We start from the raw sequence: 22,292 nt of genomic DNA on the forward strand, positions 1-22,292 counted from the left end.
CCCAGCCAAAGGCTGCAGATCTGCCCCTATAAGGGGCAGTTCGGGCTCCAGTACTGAGCACGTCAAGGCAATGAAGGTGGTCTGGCCAGCCAGCTCCTGGAATGTTCCACCTGGGGTGAGACCCTGCCTTTGCATGACCCCGGCACAGTGGCATGGGACGAGCAGCAGAATTTGTAGGGCCCAATGCGGAATGAAAATGGAGGCCTGTTTTCAGAAATAATGAAGAACTTCCAGATGCTGACAGCAGACCATGAACCAAGGACAGGCCCTTCTGCGCACACACATGGGACCCCGTGGGGAAGCCCACCTTCGAAGCCCACCAGTGGTGGGGGAGGGAGCCCAGGACTTCCTTCCAAAAATCAAATGTCATTTGGCTTAGAAGAAGAATTGGGTCAAATGATGCCTCCTGCCCCCACTGTTGCGTTCTTGTCACCCCAGGCAAGCCCCCTGGACCCCTGCCTTCTCTGGGCTGCCGTAAGAAGAGACTGATTCCGCTTATGCATGCTGGGAGGAGCGAGAAGGCAGAAGAAAATGAACATGACTTGAATCTGGGCTAAATCCGGCTTTTGCCATTGACCCCTGCGTGAGCCCAGAGAGGAGGCCCCTCTCTGACCCTCAGGCTCCTCCTCTAGCGACTGGTGGTGGTGTGTTGCGGAACTGTTGCCAGGTGAGTGGAGCTCGTGTGGAACAGTGCTGGTCACCGTGTCTGTAGGGAGAACTTACACATGGCCTGGCTCATGCGTGGCTGGGGTTGCTGTCTGTCTGTGGTCACCCCAGAATCTGGGCACCCCGAGAGCAGGGCCTGGTCTCAGTCTGTGGCCACCGCTACTGGCGGGGAGGAGTTAATCCCCTGCCCTGCATTCCCGTGCTCCTCCTGTCACCTGGCCTTGCCACCCCCGGGACCTTGCCTGCCCCTCTGGTGATACCCCTGCCAAAATCCTCTGTTTATTTATCTATTTATTTTTAAAGAGCTTGTTATCATTATTTTTTACAGTAATCTCTGCATGCACCATGGGGCTTGAGCCTACAACTCTGAGCTCAAGAGCCGCGCTGCTCCACCCATGGAGCCGGCCAGGCATCCCCAGGCACCCCCAGAATCCCTTTGCTTCCTTTCCTTCCCTTGTGCGCCCCCATCTGAAGGGCTCCAGGAGGCGTCAAGGCCTCAGCAGGAGCCTTCCCCATTGTGCCTCCCCCAGTGTGTAGGCCCCAGGCCTGTCCCCTTGGCTGCCATTGGCCGGAGGTCTTCTAGGGCTGTTCTGGGAAGGCCCCCCCACGCTACGGGGTTCTACCTGATGCCGGGCTCCCTCCGCAGTGTGCCCAAGGGTTGTATAGACGGCTCGGAGGGCCTGCCTGCCCCTGCCTGGAATGGGGGAGGGGGTGATGGTGTCCCTCTGTACGAGCTGATTTTCTTCCTGGACCACAGGAACGAGAGAAGTGCCATGGCTGGTACCATGACAGGTGTCTGGCGTCCTGCTGGCTGCCGACGCCGAGGGCCTCAATCTTTTGTAGCTGTCTGCTGACAGTCTGAATTTTCCCAGAGCCTCCTCCCCTCTTCCCTCTGCCCCTCTTGATAATGGTGTGGGCCACACCGACCGCCGACCCATTTGCACTTTGACCGATGGGGAGCCACCAGGCGGGCCAGATGGGCCCGGCTGGCAGGGGAGGGTAAAGGCCTCTGTTTGCAGTGGTCTCTAGATTTCACTCTCAAGGCAGAGAGGCCCCTAGGCAAGGCTGGCTTCCCGGGCCTGTGACCTGGTCAGCTCCTCAGGGCCCCGAACTCTGAGGGCCCCCATCTTGGTTTAATGCTCTGAGGTCACTGTCTTGAAATTCTCAGAACGTTTCAAATAAGTGTCCCGAATTTTCATTTGTCACCAGGCCCTGCCCTTGGATTTTGGAGCGGCTGGGGGCCCTGCGGTGGCCCCGACCATGGGGAGAGCACTTGTGTCCACATTCAGGAAGGATTGTGTCCTCCTGTGTGGTATCCCCTTGACGTTGTTCCCTCACTTGGGTGCAGAGCCCCTTGGGCACTGTCTGGGTATCCGGCCACATCCCATTTTGATCCTCCTGCTTTTTTGTCCATTTTTGACCTTTCTGGCATTCATTGAGTCTGAGCCAGGGCTTGCTGCCCTGTTCTACGGTACCGTCTTGCTTTGTCTCAGGAGACCCTCCTGAGTTCCATTTTACAGATGGGGAAGTCGAGGCTGGGATGTGGGTGCAGCAGCTTGCAGAGACTACGGGCTGTGGGTGGCTAAAACAGTCCTACATCCAGTCTGCGGAGCTCCAGACCCCACAAAGGGCAGGGATTGGGGGAGAGAAGAGCGTGTCCTGCGTCTACACCCTCTCTCGAGCTGCCTCCCTGCCCCAGGGCATACTCTGTGCCGGAGGTTGTATAAGTCCCCCCCAAATGGCTGCAACCTTGGGGAGGGGTGGTCAGCTGCCCATGGGGCTGCAGGAGAGCCCTGTGTGGGGCCAGCCCGGACCTCTGCATCCGTGCATCTTCTCCTGGCCTTGCCCGGCCTGGCAGAGTGGCCTCCCCAGAGACTCGAGGGACTGGCCATGCCAGGGTTCCCAGGCTGCGTTCTAAGGGAGCTTTTTAAAGCCGTTTTCCTGGGCCGGAAAGAAGAAAATGCCAATTAAGTGCCTGGCTGAAGCGTGAGACCCGGATGTCCTTGAGCCACGTCACCGTGCCTCCTGGCCTGGCTGTCCCTGCTCTCAGCGTGGGTTCCGGAGTCACAATGGGCCTGGGGTCTTCTCGCTGGAGTCCCTTACAAGGGGAGAGTGTCCAAGCTGACTTCTTAGGCTCTAAGTGCCCACCGGGGCCCCAGAAGCGCCTTACAAGGCACGTTCTGACCCAGCAGGCTAGGGCAGCTGGAGGCATTTCTAGCCAGTCCCCAGGTGACGCTGATGTGGCTGGTCTGTGCGGACAGGGACAGGGAGAGGGGGCATGTGCCCTAGTGGAGGAGAAGCTTTAGGAGGTGGTGTGACTGGTGAGGGCTTTGCCATCAGGTTTAGCCCGAATCCCAGCTCCATCCCTGTTGGCTGTGATTCAGGCTAGCGACAGTGAGACAAGGCGAGGGGGCAGCGGGCCTAGCGCCAGGTGGAAGCTCAGACCGTGTGGGCTTTATGTTCTCTGAAGTGAGACCAAGTGGGACCTTTCTGGAGACAGCCCATTATGCTTCGGGGCTCCTCCAAAAGGATGGGTCATCTGGCATTGGAAGAGCCTTTTTTTTTCTTGAAGATTTTATTTATTTGACGGACAGAGATCACAAGTAGGCAGAGAGGCAGGCAGAGAGAGAGGAGGGGAGGCAGGCTCCCTGTTGAGCAGAGAGCCCGATGTGGGGCTCGATCCCAGGACCCTGGGATCATGACCTGAGCCAAAGGCAGAGGCTTTAACCCACTGAGCCACCCAGGTGCCCCGGAAGAGCCTTTTAAAAGAACTCCCGGGGGCGCCTGGGTGGTTTTATTTGGGTAAGCCTCTGCCTTCAGCCCAGGTCATGATCTTAGTGTCCTGGGATCGAGTCCCAAGTCTGGATCCCAGCTCAGCAGGGAGCCGGCTTCTCCCTCTCCCTCTGTCCCTCTCCCTACTTGCGCTGTCTCTCTCTCAAATAAATAAAAAACTTAAAAAAAAAAAAAAAAGTGAAAGAAATCCCCGAAGGCAAAGGAAAGCCACACATTACATTTTAGCTCCTGGGGAGTGGATTTGGGGCAGAAGGGCTGAAAAGGAGTTAGAATTTTGGCTTTGTACAATTCTGTATATACAAGCTCCCTGGGACTCCCTGTGCACTTCAAGGGTGCCCTTGAACTTGGAATCAAAGTTGCAAAGAAGGTACAGAGGGTTCTCATATAGCCCTCCATCAGTTTGAACTTCCCGTACTGTTACCATCCTACCCGACACTGGTACAGGGTACAGTTGTCCCAGCCGAGAGCCTGATACTGGCACATTATGATCCGCTAAAGTCTACACTTTGTTTAGAATTCACCAGTATTCCCCCTCCCTTCCCTGCTCCAGGGCCGGTCCGGGACGCGGGGACTCGTTCAGGATTCCTTGTTTCTCTGGGACATGACACTTTCTCCAGTATTCGTTGCTTTGGGTGATCCGGGCATCCTGGGGAGCACAGCTCAGGACTTTTGTGAAACTCCCTCCAGCCCGGGTCTGCCTGGTGTGTTTTCTCATGGTTGGACCAGGGCTATGGGGTTTTGCAAAAGGGCGGCAGAGACGGAATGGTCTTGTCACATTCTGTCAGGCCGACGTGATACCTCAGCGGCGTTGTTTTTACTCTTAAGCAATTCTGGAAAGACAACAGGCCTGTGTGTTAGCTGCAGGAGAGAAATCTGTTGAGGTAGATGGACGTATATGTCAGCCCGAAGTGTGGGAGGTGTGGGACACCCTCCTCCCCGCCTCCCTTGCCACACGATTTTTGAGGAACTTTCTCTGACATCTGCAATCTGACTTGGCCAATTTCCTTGCTGAAATCAGACCTCAGCACAGCAGCGGAGCCCCTGGCAGCCTGACTTCCTGGAGGCCGCCCCTCCCCCCGGGCTCTTGGGAAAGGGACCGGGTTCAGGTTGAGGAGGACAGGAAGCTGCTTGGTGGAGGTGTGTCATCCCAGGGAAACAACATCTTCAGATTCCAAGCGGGCCTCTGTCCTGGGTCTCCCCTCAGGCAGCTCTCACAGACAGAGAAACCGGATGGTGCAGGAGGATGTTAAGCATCTTTTGAGAGGAATTGGGCCAAAAATGAGTCCCCTGGGGGGAGAGGCCAGTGGGAAAGAAGAAGGCGTTTATAATCGAATGGGACAGAGCCGGGCATCAGTGCCCTCTGCTGTGTATTAGCTGGTGACCAACGGGCAGGTTACCCACCTCTCTGAGCCTCAACTTACTCACCCATAATGGAGGCTAATAATGGTGCTCTGTACTTTCAGTTTGATTTTCTGCATCCAGGCCACCCAGTGAGTCGCTGCCTGTCCCCAGGCCCAGACCAGCCTCCAAAATGGCACATGGGGTTGGTGGCCGAGGAAGTGGTGCTGGGCGAGTCCCTCTCTGCTCGCTCAGGTCTGGCACCTGGGGAGGTGGCTGCTGGTGTGGTGACTGTTCTCTGCAGCTCTCCGCGGGGACCGGGACGTCCCCCTCCCACCGGCGTGGCGAGAGGGCAGCTGAGCTGCTGCTGGGCCCTCCACCGGCCCCTCCAGCCAGGCCTCCCTACTCCCGGGCTGCCCCCGGCGCGCTGTCTGCACCTCTCTGCCCCCAGAGCTCCTTCCTCCAAGCCTCGTCCTGCAGGGGCCCCTTCACTTGAGCGTCATGGATTTTCTCAGCCCATCCCTACCCTCCAGACCCACCTGCGGAGTCACCAGCAACAGCTCCCCGGCCTGTCCCAGGCTTTCCCAGCATCTCCTTGGCCTCAGCGCCATGGATCTGAACATGACCCTGCCTTCCAGTTGACAGTGACTGTTATTTTTCAGCCTTCTCAAGAGCTTCTGTGTATATAATCTCATTTAATTCCCACAAGACCCCTGCCAGCAGGAGGCGTGAACACCATTGGCCCCATTTTGCAGTGGGGGAAGACTGAGGCTCCCAGAGCTCAGGCTGCTGCCCACAGCCTCAGAGCCAGGAGGATACAGCAGTGGGCTGTAGATGCAGGACAGTGTCGCTTCTGGGTGTGCATTTTTTCCACGTGCCTGACGGAGACCTCCTGCAGCCCTTCCCACAGGACTGGGAATAGAGCGAGGCCGGGAGGCAGTCCCTCAGGCACAGGAAGCGCCTCAAGATAAATGCTATTCGAATGCAACTTAAAAAAAAATCAAAATGCAAAAAAAAGTCCGGAAAAAAAAAAAAAAGCCAAAAAACCAAGCTCCCTTTCCCGGCCAACGATATACAAAAACAGAACACAGTAAACAAAGTCAGGTTAGAGCTGTGTCCTGGCCCAGACCCGCCACCTCAGAGCCTGCCCTCTGAGTGGGCCCTGGGAGTTGGGCGCTGGGTGAGGCTTAGAAGCCAGCCCTGGCGTGAGATGCCCCCATCAACGGCGACTAGTAAGTGCTGGGGGGTCCTGCTCCATCCCTCCCCGACATCAGCCCACCCCATTCATCTTCATAACAACCCAGAGGCCCTCAACCAGCAGTCGAGCCCCCACCCCCACGCTTGGTGGTGTTTGGGGACGCTCCTTGGTTGTGGCAGCTGGGAGGGGCATGTGCCTGGCGTCTGGGGGTCGAGGCCAGGAAGGCCGCTACACCCCGACCGATGCGGGACAGCCCCACAGCTGAGCGTCATCTGGCCCAAAGGACTGTTGGCGAGACCCAGAACCGTGCTCTGCAGGCCAGTTGCTGTCATCTGTTTTGCAGAGAAGGAAACCAAGGCTTCAGGGGAGGGTTCTGAAGCCGCCCCCGTGTGGTATGTGGGGGCTGTGAGAGCCCCCGTGAGGGTTACAGTCACAAACCAACAGTTCATTCATCCAGTTGACTGACATTTTTACCAAAGTTCTCCTCTGAGTAAGTGCCGGGATGTGGGGCACACAGCAGGCATCCAATAAATGCTGCTCATCACAACAGAGGCACCTAATAGCTGTGGGCCCCTGGGGACCTTTCGTGGCCATTATCCGTCGGGCTCTGGCTGTCAGCCCCATTTTACGTTTTTCTCGGGAGGCTGCAAGGTCCCGTGGGCAGCTGCGGGCTTTTGTTTACCTGCTCCCTGCCCGCAAGTCCCAGGTCTCCGTGCAGAGCCGGGCACCCCAGCACGGCCCATCTGGGGAACGGAGGTGCTGTTTGCCAACCTCTGCCCAGAGGTTGCAGGATAGGACGGAGGGAGCCAGTTCTGGGGACACGGGGGGGGGGGCGGGGACACGGTCCCGCTCACACGCCTCGTGGGTCTGGCAGTATTCCGGACATACTTAGGCTCAAAAGTGGTTCCTTGTTTACCTGAAATTCAAATTTAACTGGGTGTCCTGAGTCTTAGCACTGTTTCCTGGCCCGGCCTCCCCTCCTCACCCTCCTCCCTGCTTTGTTAGTTCATGTAAACTTTTTATTGATAAGGCGTGAAAACAGGGTGCAAATCCCAGCTGACAGGTGCGTGAGACTTCCCAAATACACGCCATGGCTAACCACTGTCTTTATTCCCAGCCCAACGCATTAACTTTCCTGCCCTGGAGACATCTCTGGGTGGGAGTCCACAGTATGCTCTCGTGGCCTGTACTGAGCTGCGTCCCTGTGGCTCGGTGTCTCCTCTGCTCTCAGTAATCTAGAACATCCTATTGTGATCAGGCACCCTTTGCTTCCCCATCCCCTGTCGGTGGGCATTTCCAGTCTGAGGGTCTTGTCAATGAAGCTGCAAAGACTATTCTAACATAATCCTGCTTCACATCTTACCCTCGCACTTGACAGACACCGGTTCCTGCGAGGGGCACGGCGCAGTTCTGTGAGTCCATCTCCGCGCTGGGCGCGCGAGCCCAGGCTGGTCTGCTCCCTCTGGTGACCCAGCCCCCGCTACACGGCCTGCACAAAGCCAGTGCTCAGTATGCATTTGGGGGATGAAAGAAAGACACGCTCTTCCTGGAGCGCTCAGTTCAGGGCATCTGGCAAGGATGAACTCTGGGACACAGCCCTCGATTTGCCTGCATTTTGACTGAGGACTCGGGCAACTGCCGTGCAAATGTTTAGGGAAATGTCTCCCTTAGGCCCCGGGAGAGGACCAGATTGAGTGGATGTGGGGGCGGGAAACCGCCTTCCTCCCTGTGGCTGCCTGCCCACTGGGCTCCACCTGTTGGGGTGTCCAATGTATAGCCCTCCAGGGCTGCCTGCCTTCCCCCACCCTGCAGTCAACGGTGGGAACATTCTTGGGCTTCTGAATGCCTCCAGCCCCACCCCACTGTGTCCATGCGGGGCTGGATGATAAAGCGTAATAAAGGATTCCAGTCCCAGCACCGCCCTGGTCTTGGCCCCTCAGACCTGTGCCATTACAGTCCCGTAAAAATAGCCGGCCTGTGGCTATTTTGGGTCATGGGAAGCCTCGGGGAGACACCGTGTTCTGAGGAGGACCGGGAGGAACCCAGAGCAGCCAACTAGGAGGGGAGATGGGAGTCCACAGGCAAAGTTAGCACAGATGGTGTTTTCTAGCAAACAGGAATCTTCCTAAAAACTACAAATTAGTGGCCGGTGTGTAAGAATAACGGGCCATGTTCACATGAAAACGCAGTCTCTCTTTTTGCTGCCCATCTGGGTCGCCTGCCCGGCCTGGAAGGTGTTTGAATTGTGGCCCTGGGCGGGCTGGATCCCGTGGGCGGCCCCGTGGTTGTTGGGGGGCTTATGTGCAGGAACGTGGTCACACGCCAGCGGGCTGGCAGTGGGGCCTCCAGTGTGTAAAATGGCGAGGCTCCTTCCGAAGGCGCAGCTGAGAGTTCTCTCTTCTGTTTCTGTGCCTCTCCCTTCAGATGGACTTTCTCTCTCAAGTCTTTTTCTCCGTGGAAGTAATGTTAGAATGTTTTCTTGGAAAGTGGGGAAACATATTCAGTCCGGCCTCTTCTCCCTGCCTGCCGCGTGTGTGCTGTCCCCCCCAGCCCCCGGCATCATACCTACACCCCCGCCCTCTGCCCGGCCCGGTCCAGCACACCTCTTGATTCTTTCACTGGGGTCTGTTCCTGCCATCAGACGTAAGCTCTGCCAAGGGCCAGATCTCAGCCTGGTTTGTCCCTAGCACTTAGAGCCCTGCACACAGTAGGAGCTCCATAAATGCTTGCAGATGCAGTCAACACGGTTCATAAATGGGGTGCTTCTTTCTCCTGGGTTTCCCATCCTCGGAATCCCCGGAATGAGGAGCAGAAAGAACCTGAAATCACTGGGAAAGCCGCCAGAACGGGCCTCCTGGGGTGTCAGGGGCCCACGCCTAGGCTCTAACCCCAGGGGTCTGTGATTAGGACAGAATAGAGCTATGGGGTCTGGAATCTGCCCCTCACTGGTCTGAGAAGCCCACACCGGTCACTGTTGGAAGCTTCCAGAAGCTTCCAGCCAGCCTTCAGGTGTCTGCAGCCGGAAATGGACGCTCAGGCAGCAAAGGCTTGTTCGAGCCACGGGCATTCGGTGAATAGGTCCGCAAGGCTCACATTTGCCCCTTTTCTCCCTCTGAGAGGGACGGCTGGGGAGGGAGGTCTGCTGCGAGGAGTGCTGGCAGCTGCCCGAGCTCTGACTGCGGGTTTAGGTGGCTGGGGTCCCTGCGGGGCTGTAGCAACCCTCAACCGGGCCCCACCCCGGAGGTTCTGGCGCGACTGGTCTGGACACCAGGAGTTTTCGAAGTTCCCTCGGGAGTTCTCACGCACACCCAGCTTCGAGAGTGAGTCAGCGTGTTAACGCATCTTTGCCAACAGGGGTAATATTAACCACCCTTTATCGGGCACCTTCTGCATAATGGATTTTTTTGTTGTTGTTTTGTTTTGTTTCTTTTTTCTTTTTTTTTTTTAAGATTTTATTTATTTGTCAGAAAGAGAGAGAGCACACGCAGGCACAGTGGCAGGCAGAGGCAGAGAGAGAAGCAGGCTCCCTGCTGAACAAGGAGCCGGATGTGGGACTCGATCCCAGGATCCTGGGATTATGACCTGAGCTGAAGGCAGCGGCTTAACCCACTGAGCCACCCAGGCGTCCCTGTTTTGTTTCATTTTGGGGGTTTTCTTTTTTTTTTTTTTAATTTTGGGGGTTTTCTTTCTGTGTGTATATTTTGTTTTGTTTGTTTTTGTTTTTTGTTTTTTGGCAAATGGTATGAACTGCACTCCTGCGGGGTCAGGCAGGCCACGTGATGGAAGCAGCGGACCAGGTGACAAGCACCAGGGAGCAGCGGGGCCTGCGGGAGCTGAGGCTCAGGCCAGTCCCTGCCATCATCCTAGCGAGCAGGCCCAGGGTGCGGGATCTACCCTTAGGTCAAGAGAAATAGGACCTGTGCATGTTCGCGTGAAAGGGGCCGGTTTACCAACGTCAGCCGCTGACTCAGAGGAAGGAAGGTGAGGAGAGCCGCTCCGGCCCGTGGTGGGAAAAAGCCAGCAGGTGGCCGGTTTGGTGCCTTTGCTTCTTGTTCACACCAGTCTCCGTGGGAGTCAGACACGAGGAAACACTCAGACAAGTGATTTTCCCAAGGATGCTGTGGGAGCAGAATAAGGCCCCCCGAGACATGTCCCCCTCCGAGTCCCTGTAACACGTGAGGTGTCGCCTTCCACGGCAGGAGAATGAAGGTCACAGACGGCAGTAGGATTGCTAATCAGCCGACTTCTGAATGGGACATTATTCTGGATTATCCAGACGAGCCCAGAGTCATCACAAGGGTCTTTTGAACGTGGAAGAGAGAGGCAGGAGGGCCAGTGTCGGTGTGAGAAAGCGAAGACGGGCCTTTCCTCGCTTTGGAGATGGGAGAAGAGGCCGCTAGAGGCCAGGGAAGGCAAAGAAACAGATTTTTCCCCAGAGCCTCCGTCCGGGAGGAGCGCAGCCCTCCCGACACCTTGACTGCCGCTCAGGGAGACCCACTCCAGATGTCTGGCCTCCAGAACCATAAGGGGACAATTGTGTGTTGTGTTAAGACACGGACGTTGTGGTGCCTCGTACAGCAGCCGAAGGAAACCCACAAGGTTGCCGAGCTAAGTTAGCGATAGTGATACGTTCCCAATGCCGGCGGCCTGACTCCTGGAAGGGAAAACATGGCCTCGCAGCCTGGATTCTCTGGGCCAACCCTGATTTCAGTATCTGTCTCGGCCTACGAGAGCGAGTTACGGACAACAGAGCTCTGTGCCTATGGGACAAGGGACTTCCTTACTGAATTTGTTTTTCCTCAGTAGCTGTCAAGCCCTCATGTGGCAAGGACCTTTGTGACCTCTGACATCCTTTCTCTGCATAGTAACAGACCCCCGAGTGTGAGCAGGGGCTGCCCAGGATATACCCTACATTTCTCAGCCTGCCCGGGGCTGTGGGGTTAGTTATGGTCATGTGATTGGCACAGGCCAACGGGAAACACTCTTAAGGGCAGGGGTGCACCAAGCTGAACCATCCTGGACCCTGCAGACAGAGCATCACCTCAGGAAAGTGACCCAACAGCCTCCTCCCCAGGATGGGAATTGAGAAGGATCGGCAATAGTCATGGAGGACATAAAAGGCCTTTCCTAAAACGTTGTCTGGGAAGTATCTTGTCTTTATCTCCTAGAAAACCTGCTAATTTCCCCCCTTTATTGCTTAACTTAGCTTTGGCTAGGGAGGTTTCACAAAGTTTTTGGGGTCTTAGCCTTTTTCAACTTGTGACTCTGCTATCCTCATGCTCCAAAATTGTTGCTTGAGCTCCAGCCATCAAACCTCCTTTCCATCCGGGAGGAAGGAAGACAGAAGGGGGTCCTCTGCTCCTTTTAAGAACACTTTCCACACCGCTGTGTCCCACGGCCAACACCTCACTGCAAGGAAAATGTATCTTTATCCTGGGTGGTCCTGTGACCAGCTAAAATTGTAAATGGAACGAGAGAGGAACACAGATTCTGGAGACAACCCACAGTTTCTGCTATGTTCTGCCAAATCCTATCTGTTCAGAAGGACCATCTGACGGCAGGTGGGAGCTGGACCAAACAGTGTTGCTCCATTTAAGGTGATTGGCTGTGTGGCCTCCGATGAGCTCCTTGGCCCTTCTGGGCTGCTCTTGCTCACCTTCAAAATAACTGAAGTGGAATGACATGGTCTTTAGTATGTATCTTAGCAGCTTCCTCTCCTAGGAATCTAAGGATTGTCTCCTTTTCCGACATAGAGAATGTCGCAATAGACAAAGAAAACGAGTGCACAGCACGCATGGTGTGTCTCTGGTGTCCGGCCGAGCAGCCCTCCTGTCCTGAGGGGCCCAGGGAAGCAGCCTTCCTTGCTCCTGTACCACCTCTTCCCCTGGCCGCCCCCGCCTGGCCCCCTCCTCCCGGCCACACTCCGAGGCAGGTTTTGGACCAGGCGACTACCAAGTTCCCAGCACACCCCGCACCAATGCCAGCCCCACCGGCCGATCAAGAGTTTAACTGAAATAAAACAAGAACTGGGTCTGGTTCCTCCTGCTACTAATGTAACAAAGGGCCATCCGCTTGGGGGCTTGATCTCTTACAGATCCAGAGCTCAGGAGTCCCACACGGGCCTCGAGGGGCTGCGTTCCTTCCGGAGGCTCTGGGGGAGAGTCCGTTTCCTGCTCATCTGGGTTTCGGCAGAACCCAGCGCCCGGCGGGTGGAGGCCTGATGTCTTGGGAAGGCAGCAGTCTACTTCCCACAGAAACCAAGTCCTGGGTGCCTGTGAGGTAATGGACGGCTTCGTTTCCAGAAACTGAGTTGTCAGGTAGCCATTGGGTTTAGCGGGCGGCGCTCGGTCTGAATGAAGCGGGTCAGAGGGAGCTCAGGGGTGAGCAGGGGCCGCGGTGTCCCTTTCCTCCCCACCTCTGAGCTTTCCTGGACGGGCCCTTGTTACTCTGGCCTCGGGAATTCCCTGCCTCCCTGCCACAGCTCGCCAAGGCCAGCCCCCTTTCCTGGAACACACGTCCCCGTCCGATGACACCTCCTGAAACGTTGAGCCCAAGGCAGAGAGGCTCTCTTGTCCCCACCCTCGGCCCGGCTCTCCCAGAGGACAGCTCTGCCTCTGAGGTCAAGGACTAAGTGGCCAAGGGCGGTCGTTCCGTTGAGGCTCAGATCAGCATCCAGCTCCGGCAGTGGGTGGGGGAGGCAGGTCTTGGGGGCTCCGGCACCTGGGCTCTGCAGTCACACGGCCCGGGTTCAAATCCTAGGTCCACCTGGGAGCTGGGGAGCCTGCAGCATGTTTCTTGACTTTTCTGTGCCTTGCTTTCCTCACTTGTAAGAGATGAATAATGATGGCATTTCCCTCAAGGGATGGTTGATTAAATGAGATAATCAGCACCAGGTGCTTGCAGTGGGGAGAGCCTGGAACGTTCGCCACGGGCTGGTCATCCCACGGGGATTACTGTCATGGGAGCAGCACACATTCCCCACTCGCGCTCCAGCTGTGGGTTCGGTGGGCATCCCGGATCAGCCAAGGTTTTGTCTGCGCATCATGTGTGTAGGGGGCACAGGGTGTTTGGGGTGGAGACAGGGAGCTGGCACAGGTTTCCCCCTGGTTTGTACTCCCTGCAAAGAAAAGTTCTAAAAAGATCGAAGTAGCTTTCATGTCTTCACTGACACCCCTATTGTTAACAGGCTAAGAGGACTGGACCTCAGTTTCTTTGTCTGTCTAATGGGAATAATAGAGCCAGCCTCTTTACCTGGGGTTCTGTTTCTTTTTTGGCTGTGACCTTGGATCTCACCCTGCTCAGCACCGGAGGCATCTAGGCACCACTCTGGCCAAATTTCTAAGGCTGTTTCTAAAGGGCAGATGCTGTCTAGGGCTATCCCATGGGGTTCTCCAAGTCCCTTGCAGAAAGGGCGGGCTTACCCTCAGTCTATATGGACAGTAATGATAATAGGAGATACTCACTTAACACTTCCTAGGTACCAGGGTCTGTGCCAAGCGCAATCAAGAATCCAAGGGGTGGCCTGTCTTACAGAGAGGGAACAAGCCTGGCGTCCCTTACAAGTGGGAGGAGGTGGCCGGAACCCGAGACCCGGCTGCTCTTTCTCAGCCTGCGCTCTTTCTTCTGTCACCTGATGAAACAGTAATTCCAGATTTTTAATTTCCCATAAAGCACCATCTTCCTCCTCGATGCCTTGCTGAGCACATTTGGATGTGGGGAGAGAAGGGGGAAAAGCCACTGCCTCCAGGCTGGGGCTCGGTGACTCTGATGGATGTCCTTGCGAGGCCATGGCGCGTTGCGAAGGGAAACATCGGTTGTAAAAGATGAACGTTGTGCCCGCCTAGATTAGACTTAGAAAGCCCCACGCTGGGAGTTGTACTACTTACAAATATTGCTTATTATTAGGTTCCTTTTACCATTTGGTAAGGAATTTCAATTCCCCATCAAGGAAATGACTTTCTATTAGTTTAAAAGAAAAGCCTTGGATTTCCACGTCTTTCTAAATAAAGTCTCAGGGAGAGAAAAGGAACCTGTGGACATCGCAGGGGAATTTTGATGTGTGTTTGTAAAATTCCAAGGTGTGTGCACATGAGAACAAACACGGGGATATGGATATTAGCTTAAACTTGCTGGGAGCATGCTACTTCTTAACTCACTTTGAAAAATCCAGCACATTAAAAAAAAAAAAAAATCTTTACCATGACGCTACGTATATGGAAAACACTATTACTTGCTAGAAGCAATAATCATTGTCATTATTAGTAAGGACATTTTGAGCATTTACTCCGTAGCAGGAACTGCCAGAATGCTTTATAGGGTGCATGATATGTTCCTCCTCGTGGATGTTACTCTAGGAGGCTGGCTCTATTATTCCCATTTGACAGACAAAGAAACTGAGGTCCAGTCCTCTTAGCATGTTAACAATAGGGGTGTCAGTGAAGACATGAAAGCTACTTCGATCCACCTCTTTAATGCACCTGAATTGCCCTGTTGCCCTGTCCCCGTCCCTGACTCCACTCACCTACCTCCTATCACCCTTAAAGGTTGAGAAACTTTGCCCAGCATCACCCCCCTGCCCTCCAGTCTAGGCTGGAGGACGCCCTCTCCCTCCCACCTCTGTAGCTCGGAGACGCCCACCACAGGCCTGTCCACATGCATCCTTCTCCTCGAGCAGGGGGGCTCTCCGGGGCAGGGACAGAGTCCCCCCACTCCCCCCTCCCCCGCCCCGGGCACACTGTGGGGGCTGAGCAATGCTTGTTGAGTAGATGAGCAGAGGAAGCGAATGCGGAAAGCAAGTCAGAATCAGAGTCCGGCGTGGCTGGGGGCCCTGGGTGCTGGAGGTCATCCTGGCCTTTGGTTTAGGAGATGACTCGTCTCTTTTCAGGACCGCTGCTCTGAGCCTCTTCTCTCCGGCACCTGCACCTGCACCAAAAGGGACAACAGAGGGAGGGAGTCACGTTATGGCAACTCATTAAGTGAGTTCATACTGTGGAGTCGGGAGCCCCTCCTGGTTCAGAATAAATGCTCAAAAATGTCAATAGCGTTATTTATTATCATGCTACATATTGCTGTCTACATATAATTACTATTTCTGACGGGTGATGTTGGTTTTCCATTTACTGCCTTGTTGTGAGGTTTTATTTAAAAATAAATGTATTTGATTCTTTTTTTTTTTCCTTTTAAAGATCTTATTTATTTATCTGACAGGCAAAGATCACAAGTAGGCAGAGAGGCAGGGAGAGAGAGAGGGGGAAGCAGGCTCCTTGCTCAGCAGGGAGCCCGATGCCGATGCCAGGCTTGATCCCAGGACCCTGGGATCATGATCTGAGCCTAAGGCTGAGGCTTTAACCCACTGAGCCACCCAGGTGCCCCAGTGTATTTGATTTCTTTTTTTTTTTTTTTAAAGATTTTATTTATTTATTTGATAGAGAGAGATCACAAGTAGGCAGAGAGGCAGGCAGAGAGAGAGAGAGGAGGAAGCAGACTCCCTGCTGAGCAGAGAGCCCAATGCGGGACTCGATCCCAGGACCCTGAGATCATGACCTGAGCCGAAGGCAGCGGCTTAACCCACTGAGCCACCCAGGCACCCTGTATTTGGTTTCTTAAAAGCGAGTTGAAAAGGAGTATATGTCAGGGAAGTGGTATCCGGGTCTGGTCCAAGGTCCGCAGTCCTATTGAAGGATGGGGTAACCAGACCCCAGGGGAAAGGAACTCAGGGTGGGGCAACTTTTGTAATGGTCGCCTGGAGACCAGCTCCTTGTGGCCTGGGGCACCGCTTCCTGTGGGCGTGCTAAGGGTCCTAGGAGGAGATGAAACCGAGCTGTCCTGAGTCCTGGGTGCCCTGCCACCCAGGGCAGCCTCTACCCCAGACCGGACTGGTATTTTTAGCACACAGGCACCCTGCGCAGCCTCCTACACTCTGACCAAATTTAGAAATCTCCAGAGGTCTTTGCACTTCTCCGCCCTCGGTAGGAGCAATGAATGAAAAGGCCTCCAGATGCCAGTCTGGCTAGAGCCGGCGTTTGCTGGGCTCGCTCTCTCTGCGGACTGGTCGGGAAGCCCGAGATTTGTCTGGCGGGGAGAGAAAGCAAGCTGCATCACGGGTGTGGTCTGGGGCAACTTCCGCAAAAGCACAACAACCCCCCACGTGCGAGCGTGTCTGGGCTGCAGAGCCAGGAGAGGGGTGTGGGGGGCGGGGGGCGCCCCTGCCCAAGCTGCTAACAGCGGGATTGCGGGGGGTGGGGGGGATAGGGGGGGTGGCGCTGGAGGCTGGGGACATGAGGAACCCTGTGGGCTCTTATCAGCGGTTTATATTTACCGTTTCCTTTGTTAAAACAAGTCTGTGTTCCTTCTGAAATTTGAAAACCTTGAGCACCAAAGGTCTAACAACATCCCGAGACTGAAAAGCCTCAAACTGAACGTTTCTAGGGAATTTCCTTGAACAAGGGCTGCCAAGACCGCGAGTAGCAGACCCTCACTGTTTCTGACAACCACCCTCCTCCACCCTAATCACCCCGAGGTTCCCGGGGGCTCCTGCTGCAGGCTCGGGTCTTGGGGTGCTAACCCCACCCCCAGCCACGAGGGAGGGGCGTGGCCACGGCTGGCCAATCAGAGCCCGGCATGTCCCTGGCTCTCCAGGGCGGGGGCTGGCCTCTAGCAGGGAAGTGACTGTTAACATTGCTGGAATCCCGAAACCCAAAACCCTTTGCTGAAGCAGAGTTACTGAGGAACCTCCTGTCCCACGAACCCATTCATTCCGCGCTGGCGGAGCTTGTCTGACGCTTGTCCGAGTCGGGACTGGTCTCTGGGAGCAAAGGTCTGATCGCTGAACGGTCAGGAGTGTTGCATGCCGGTGGTTAAACATGGCCAATATCAAAATTAAATGACATAAGTTTATAAGTAAATGAATTCTATTAAAACCAAAGGTAGTAAATACCCAGAACGAATCACTCCCCGGCGTAATTCACCACACTTGACTATTATCTATGCCCTTGGGGCGATTTACCTCTGTTGCCTCTCTACAGTGGAAATGCCCCACTGGTGTGTGCCTGGGAGACTCTTCCCAACTCCACACCCAGGGAGCCCGCCGGTAGCTTGGAATCTGCCGCGGATGGAGTCCTTACCCTACAGGATCTGGGAAACCCACCAGCAGGGTTCTCCCACCCAAAGCCGTTGCTAAACTCCAGCAGAGAGGGGGCTGGATAACACATGCAGGGACCCGTCTGTTCTTCAGGAACCCCAAGGAATGGGAAGGCAAGTGAGCAAGCATCTTCAGGACCAGAACCACCCTTTATGTCATTTAGTTTTCCCAGCATCGCCGTGAGACGCTCGGTTTACGCGTGTTGATTGACTTGAGGAAATGAGCATCCAAGAAGTCAGGGGCTTTGCCTGAGGTCGCCTGGGGTGGGGTGAGGATGTGGGCTCAGCTGCTGATCCTGAGCCTCACCAGGAGTGAGTTCTTTTTTGAGCAGTGCTCTCTGACCCCTGCTGACTCAAAGGCCCTGCGGGAGGCTGGGCCAAAATGCCCTGGGGGCCCCCCCGCAAGGAAGGTGAGGCGGCTCCTCCCAGTGGCCCTAATGTTCAAGGCCTCTGTTTTGAGCATTCATTTCTTGGCAGCTTGCAACTCTGCAAGGTGATCTCAGCAAGTGCACGGGCACAGCGTTTGATAACACGGAGTCCTAAGTTGAGGGGGGCGTGGCTTTTTAAAATACAGGCCGCTGAAACCAAAAGGACAAACAGACAAAGCCACAATTCTAGTTGAAGACCTCAGCACTCTCCACTGTAAGCTACTGAAAGAACAAAAAGACAGAAAACCAGTAGGGATACAAAAGACCCGGACAGCACTAACAGCTTGACCTAACTGGCATTTTAGAACATTCCACCCAACAGCAGGACACACATTTTTCTCAAGTGCACACTGAACGTACACCAAGGTAGACCTTTCTGGACAATAAAACAAATCCTAACCGACTGAAGAGAAATGACAGTAGATGAAGTGTTCTCTGATCATAATGTAATAAATCTGGAAATCACTAACAGGAAGGTATCTGGGAAATGAAATTTAAACATACTTCTAAGTAACCCAAGGACCCAAGTGGGAATCTCAAGGGAAAGTAGAAAATATTTTGAACTGACTAAAAATAAAACACAACATATCGAGATTTATAAAATGCAAATAGAGCAGTACTGAGAGGGAATTTTATAACATTGAGTGCTTACATTAGAAAATAAAAAATGGTTTCAAATGAATTACCCAAGCTTCTACTTTAAGAAACTAGAAAAAGTGACCAAGTTCATCAGAAGGCGAGAAGGGATAAAGATAAGAACTGAAATCAATGGACTTAACACCAGGAAAATTAGAGAGGAAATTAATGAAACGAAAAGCTAGTTCTTTGGAAAGATGAACAAAATGGATAAGCCTCCAGCCGGAATGGTCTGCGGCAGAAAGAAAGAAGAGAGAATTAGCAGCGTTAAGAAGGAAGGAATTGCTGTAGGCTCTCCAGACACGACAAAGATAATAAAGGAATATCACAAGCAACTTTATTCCCTAGAATTTGACAGCGGAGATGAAATGGGCAGAGGCCTGAAAGGCGTCAACTACCCAAGCCTGCTCAGGCAAGAATATGCAGCCATAAAAAAGAATGACATCTTGCCGTTTGTGACGGTATGGATGGATCTAGGGAATGTAAGGCTAAGCAAAATAAGCCAGACAGAGAAAGATAAATATCATGTGATTTTACTCGTCTGTGGAATTTAGGGGGAAAAAAATGAATAAAGCAAAAAAGAGACAAACCAAAACACCAGACTCTTCAATAATTACAGAGAACAAACTGGTGGTTGCCAGAGGGGAGGTGGGTGGGGGGATGGGTAGGAATAAAGAAAGGAAAGAAAGAATATGGAATAATCCCATAGTTATCAAAGAAATGAAATTCACAGTTACAACTTTCTAATAAAGAAAAGTCCAGGTCAGGTGCCTTCACTAGTAAATACTACCAGTCAGGGAGGAAATAATCTGAATTCTACACAAACTCTTCTAGAAAACAGGCTAGCGTTACCCTAATACCAAAGATACTGCAAGAAAACTGTAGACTAATATTGCTTGTGAACATAAATGAAAAAACTGCTCAATAAAATATTATCAAATCAACTCTGGCAAAATATAAAAAAGAATACATCATGACCAAGTGAGGTTTATCCTGAAATGCAAGGCTGTTTCAACATTAGAAAATCAGCCAATGTAACCCGTCATATCAGCAGATATAGACAAAACATATAATCATCTTAATTGATGCAGAAAAAGCATTTAATAAAATGCAACATTCATTCATGATGAGTTATCAGCAAACTGGTAATGGAAAGAAGTGGCCTCAACCCAATAAAGAGCATTTACAAAAAACTTATAGCTAACATAATGCTTAACGGCAAAAAGTTCAATGTTCTTCCCCTAAATTGGGAGCAAGGCAAAGATGTCTGTTCTCAGCACTTCTATTCAGCGTCATACTAGAGGTCCTAGACAGTGTAATATGGCAGGAAAATAAAAACAGAGACAGATTGGAGAGGGAGAAATAGAATTGTCTCTATTTGCAGATGGCATGATTATCTACACACAAAACATAGAGGAATCTGCAAACAAACTAGTAGAACTTACCATAAGTGAGTTTAGCAAGATTACAGGATACAAGGTCAATATGCAAAACTCAACTGCATGTTTCTGTACTGGCAATGAACAATAAGAAATCAAAATTTCAGAAACAGTACAATTTACAATAGTACCAAAAAACAAAACAAACCAAAAAACCATGAAAAAAATCGACATAAATCCAACATCTGTTCAAGATCTACATGCTGAAAACTACAAACAATGATGAAAGAAACCAAAGACCTAACTAAATGGAGAAATATACTATGTTCATGGATTGAAAAACTACATTGTTAAATGCTGAACTCTTTCTAAAAGGATCTGTGAATGTATAGCGCCGCACAGTCTCAGCAACATTTTCTTGCACAAATCAACAAGTGTATTTGTCAGTTTATAGGGAGAGGCAAAAGTTGTTGGATAACCAAGACAATTTAGGAAAAGAAGAAGAGTGTTGTTAGGACTCACATTTTCTGTTTTGCTTCTTACTCTAAAGTTATAGTAATCAAGGCAGCCTGGAACTGATGAAAGAAGGCTGGATCGGTGGCAAAGAACAGAGTCCAAAAATAGAGCCCCACATGTGTGTCCAATCTGCTTTTGACACAGCTTCCAGGGGAATTCAATGGACAAAGGATAGTTTTTTCCAGCAAGGCGCACTGGAACAATTGGTCATCCTCAGTGAAAAAAGGAATCTTGATCCACACCTTGCAAACTTGACTCCAAATGGATCACAGACTTGATGGCAAAGCATAAAATTTTAAGACTTCTAGAAATAGACCTATGGAAAATATCCTATGACCTTGAGTTATACAGAGATTATCTGTGCCACTAACAGGAGGATTCATCAAAGATTGGATAAATTTGACTTCATGAAAACTTGTAAAAAATCTGCTCTTTTGACAACACCATTAAGAGAAGGAAAAGGCAAGGGGCGCCTGGGTGGCTCAGTGGGTTAAGCCGCTGCCTTCGGCTCAGGTCATGATCTCAGGGTCCTGGGATCGAGTCCCGCATCGGGCTCTCTGCTCAGCAGGGAGCCTGCTTCCGTGTCTCTCTCTCTCTGCCTGCCTCTCCGACTACTTGTGATTTCTCTCTGTCAAATAAATAAAATCTTTAAAAAAAAAAAAAAAAAAAGAGAAGGAAAAGGCAAGACATGGACCCGTGAGAAAATATGTGCAAAACATATGTCTGATAAAGAACTTGTGTCCAAAGTCCATAAATAACCCTCCAACAACCCAATTTTAAAAAGGAGCTTAAAGATCTGACCATTTTACCAAAGAAGATATGCAGATGACAAAGAAGTCCATGGGAGGATTTTCAAAATCATAAGTTGTTAGTGAAATGCAAATTAAAACCATCATGAGATACCAAGGCATACCAATGAGGATGGCTAAAAACAAAACAGGGCACACCCTGACAAAACCAAGTAATGGTGAGGCTGTGGAGAAACTGGAAGCCTCATCTGCGGCAGGTGGAACGGTGCATCCACTTCGGGAAACAGGTCGGCAGTTTCTTATGAAATTAGACATACAGCTGCCTGGAGACTCCGGATTTTCACCTCGAGAGAAATGAAAATGCGTGTTGGTGCACCAGTGTTGACGATGGCTCCATCCATAATCGTCCCAAACTAGGGACAACTCGCACGTCCTTGAGTTGTGCAAGGATAAGCCAACTGTAGAATTTTGCACTAAGGAATCTGACCCAGAAATGGAAAGGAAGGAGCTAGTGATCCAGATGAGAGCGGGGTTAAGTCTTGGAGGCGTTCTGTGGAATAAGAGAAGTGAGACCCAAATATTCCTTCTCTGCGACACACCGGTAGTGACAAGGGGGACATAAAGAGATCAGTAGTTGCCGGGAGCGGGGAATAAGGGATGGCTGGCTCCAAGCCAGACGGAGTGGCGACATGCTCTGAGTTTTGACCCTGATGGTTACATGACCATGCATTTGTCCAAACTCATAGAATTGCATACAAAGGGGGGAATTATGCTGTAATTTTTTTGAAAAAAAAATTTCTTTTGAAAAAAATAGAAAAATAACTAAAAAAAAATTTTTTTTTTTCCAAAAAAAGGTAAGAAAAAGAAAAAGAAAAAAAACTTTCTTGTAAAATGGCACTAAGAAGTTTTCTGGTAACCATTTGACTTAGATAAAAAAAATCTGATTAGTTACCTAATTTGCAGCTGACCATCATTTGAAGGCCTCACCTTCCCATGACTAATTTTTGTTTTCTCATGGAAATTTTTTTAAAACAGAAAAGTATAAGCACATTACCTATCTGGACACATCCAGCGCTCCATGCTGAGATCCTCCTTCCAGTCAAAATGAAAGGCAGGAATAATTTTTAAAAAAGATCTTATTGATGTATTTGAGAGAGAGAGTAGGAGAGAGATCGGAGAGCGCCAGCAGGGAGGGGACAGGGAGGGGCAGAGGGTGAGGGACAAGGAGATTCCCTGCTGAGCGGGGAGCCCAATGCAGGGCTTGATCCCAGGACCCCGAGATCGTGACCTGAGCCCAAGGCAGACGCTTTACCGACTGAGCTCGCTGGCACCCCTCAAAGTGCCTGTGATAATTTTTAAGAAGACCCACCTCCTCTCTTTCTGGAATGGGTCTGGGTGACTCAAAGTGGAACTTTGCCTCAACACAGGACAGAACAGTTTGCCGGGTCAG

The sequence above is a fragment of the Mustela putorius genome, unplaced genomic scaffold (assembly GCF_011764305.1).
Source record: "Mustela putorius furo isolate JIRA1106 unplaced genomic scaffold, ASM1176430v1.1 tig00003972_pilon_pilon_pilon, whole genome shotgun sequence".
NCBI classification, from domain to species: domain Eukaryota; kingdom Metazoa; phylum Chordata; class Mammalia; order Carnivora; family Mustelidae; genus Mustela; species Mustela putorius.